The following is a 3,766-nucleotide window of genomic DNA, read 5'->3' as shown; positions in this document are numbered from 1 at the left end:
TTCTCTGAAATGTGCTATCATATTCATATTTATACGTTTGTACACCACACCTGAGAAACACAAGCATTCATAAGAACATGTATGTGCACGTGTATCTGATGTACATGTTAATTACAACCATAAATATGCAAAACCACTATTAAACTCCTCGCAGTTTGCCTGAACAAGTTTTCAGAGACCTAAGTTTGCTCAGATAAATTAATGACTCCTCTCAGAATGCCACTACCACATGCTGTTTATCATCTTTTGGGATTTATTTTATGCAATACTTCCTGTATAAGCCTTCCTTGACCTCCCCCTTCTTCTTTTTCTCTATTCGGGTTCTTTTTGTTTTCTCCAATGTCACTTAATCCTTCCTTGATTGTACCACATATTACTTAATATGATAATTTCCTCTTTACATGATCTTTTTCTATACTAAAATGAATGTTTTCTCTTTACTTGTTTTCATAGTATCTAGAATTTCTGTGTTATAGAATATTAGTTTAATAAATACCTACTGAATAAATTGTCTCATTTCAAATAACTTCTTTGAGGAAGAAACAAGATCATAAAAGAATTCACAGACTTATATATTCAGCCCATACCCTGAAAATAAAATAAAGGAAGGAAAGATAAAAAGAGGTAGAGAAAGGAGACAGGGGGTGGGGAGTGATAGAAGAAAGAAGGGAAGGAGAGAAGGAGGGAAGAAGGAAAGAAGCATTTTGTTTGGCCAGAATTCTTCTACATAGAAGATCTTTTTATAGTGAAATCTCTTCGACTCACTGAATATTACGGCATGTTCTTTCACCTTCAGTGTACCATTGGTGTTCCCTCAAATATAATTCCCCTTCTCAATTATTACAATTATACTTTGCTAAACTATAAACAACTCCCAAATTAAGAGTTTTGGTCTCTCTGCCCCTTCTCCCCCTCAAAAATAAATAAACACTAAAACATATATGTGTGTGTGTGTTTTATATATATATATATAGTTTATATATTTTTTCTCCATGTATATGTTTTATATATATGTTTACATGTATTTATATGTTTTATATGTGTATATATATACACACACACACATATATGAAAAAAATGATGTTAACACCTAGATTCTGCAATAACAGAAACCCCTAGAACATGAAGCACTGGCTTTTGAGTGGATGGACAGAATCTTGAAGGGTACCAATAAGACTGTTAACGAAGGCATTAAATAGAATGACAAAATTGTTATTTTGTACCAGAGAATAAAGGGGTCTGTGGATTGTGGAACAACTTTTTTGAAGGTAGAAAATAAAAAATATGCCTAATGTATTGGTGGGTTTGATGAAGAAATGTCCAGATAATGTTGAAAGCACCACTTGTAATAAAATATGTATAGAGAGAAATGAGTTAAAGAAGTAAGTGTTTAACTTTCAAACACTATTCATAACAACCACAAAAGCCTCAGGTATTTCTGAGTTTGAACACAAAATTGTTTCTCATTCACTTTTTCTCTAGACATATACTCTTAAAGTATGAGCTAGCTTCTGGATAAAAGTATGCATTTTCAAGATCCTTTACTAGTCAGAAGAACTGCATGGTTAGATTGAAAAGAACGGGCATCTCAGAATGAAAAGAATGACTGGAGTCCCCAACCTACAGGCTTAGTAAGATAAAATTAAAATGTGGCCCACTTCTTCAAGAAAATGAATGACGATGCAAAGTACGGGGCCTAAGTCTCAGAAGGTAAAGTCAAGAACCACAAAGAAACAGAATTATCCTCATGGAGCAGGACAAGAACTTAATAAAGAAGCTGAGAATGTATGCTTTAGATTTTAGGATACTAGGGACCAGCAACTCCCATGCTCCATCCTTCTTCCTCTTTTGGAATGGGAATGTTTTTGCAGTTTTCCTATTGCTGTACTAACATTATATGTTGGCAGTATAAGAGGCAGAAGACTTATCTCTTTGGTTAATAGATATTCAGAGAAAGAGGAAACGTAATCAAAGAACTATATCTAAGGAACCAAATACTGAAAGTCTCACCTACATCTGGATATGATTTAGATGATGAAATTCTGGATACATATCATAATAGGATGAGACTTGAAATTTTAGAGGAGGTGTTAAATATACGTTGCATATATAGGGATGTGAACTATTGTAAACAAAGAAGAAACTATGCCAGACTGGCTCTGTTTAAAGATGGCTATAACAGTATTTCCTGGTCTATAACAGCAACATCATTGCTCACCAATGATGATTTTCTAGTGCTTCCCACATTAGGTTTCATACGTATAATCAGTCCACTCTCAGTTTTTTGAATTAGTTTTATTCTCTAGAAATTCCAAGGCCGCCAAAGTGTTTTGGATACAGAGATTTATAGAGATTTGTGAGAGCTGGGACACACAGGCACACATCTCTTCCTTTCCAAGACCACATGCCTAATAATGCTATACAATAACAATCTTCTTCCCATTACTCAAAAAGTTAACTTCCCTTCTGGTCCCTGCTCCACTGTGAAAAGACTCTCAATCAACTCTAGTTTCTATTACAGGAAAAAAAAAAAGTTGGATTGAGTACAGTTACGGAATGTAAAGGCATATGGAAGAAAGAAACACTCAGATATTCTCACTGATTAAATACACCAACAACCATTTGTTCACTAGTTCATATTCTTACCTACTGAAAATAATGATCATTCCTTACAGCTCTGACTCAACCAGTGTTACTTACAGCTGCTGTGATTTTCTTTTAATTCCTTCTGCCACATGAAGAATGTCCATCCATGTAGAGGATTGCTCAATTGCTATTTGAAAATCTCTGATAGAGAGCTTCCACCCCCACACACACACAATGGCACTATGTGGTGTAATTTACATAATTCTCACTATGGCAGTGTCTTTCCCTAGAGTTCTTAGCAATAGTGAGCTAAAATTTACCTTCTTTTTATCACCCACTCCTGAAATATACAAAATCTGTGGTCACTAAACAAATATTTTGTCTAGCATATTCTTCTTACAATTGAAGCGACAGTTAGCAGAGCTTTCAAATTCTTCTTTCATAAAGGTAAAAATTCAAAGTTCCTTAACAACACTAGTCACTTTCAATTCAAGTGTGTTTAGTTGTTTAGTTCGTAGATGACTTACAAGGTTTTCTACCCCATAGGGAAGAAATAATATTCTTCCTTTTTAAAAAAAATGTAAATTAAAGAAAGGGAGGATGAGCACTGGGTGTTATATGGAAACCAACTTGACAATAAACATTAAAAAAAGAAAAGAGAGGGAGAGTGTGAGCTGGGGAGAGGGGCAAAGCAAAAGAGAGAATCTTTCTGCACTCAGTTTGGAGCCTGATGTGGGGCTTACTCTCATGACTCTGGGATCATGACCTGAGCCAAAATCAAGAGTCAGATGCTCAACGAAGTGAGCCACGCAGGTGCCCAAATGCTTTTTTAGTACCAATTAGGCAAGAGATTAAATTATGGCATTTAACTATTTTATCACCTTTGTAAGATTTGTATTATTATTTTTTCATCAGTTGAAGACACTAAAGCATAAACTTAAAGCAATGTGTCCAAGGTCACTTCTAATAAGCTCTGAATGTATCTCAGATATGCAGTACTTCAAAGCCTTTGATCTTTGGGTTATACCAGCTTACCTTCTTACATGCCATTGTCATTTAACTGTGTTTTCCCTTGTACCAAACACAGCTAGCATTTAAAGCTCCTTGATCTGACTAATGTCATCAGCCAAGAACAGTACTGTATTAATCTTTAAAAATCTGGGACACATAAAGTTTGACT

The sequence above is a fragment of the Crocuta crocuta genome, unplaced genomic scaffold, assembly GCF_008692635.1.
Source record: "Crocuta crocuta isolate KB4526 unplaced genomic scaffold, BGI_CrCroc_1.0 scaffold666, whole genome shotgun sequence".
Classification (NCBI taxonomy): Eukaryota; Metazoa; Chordata; class Mammalia; order Carnivora; family Hyaenidae; genus Crocuta; species Crocuta crocuta.
This window is presented reverse-complemented; position numbering follows the sequence as displayed.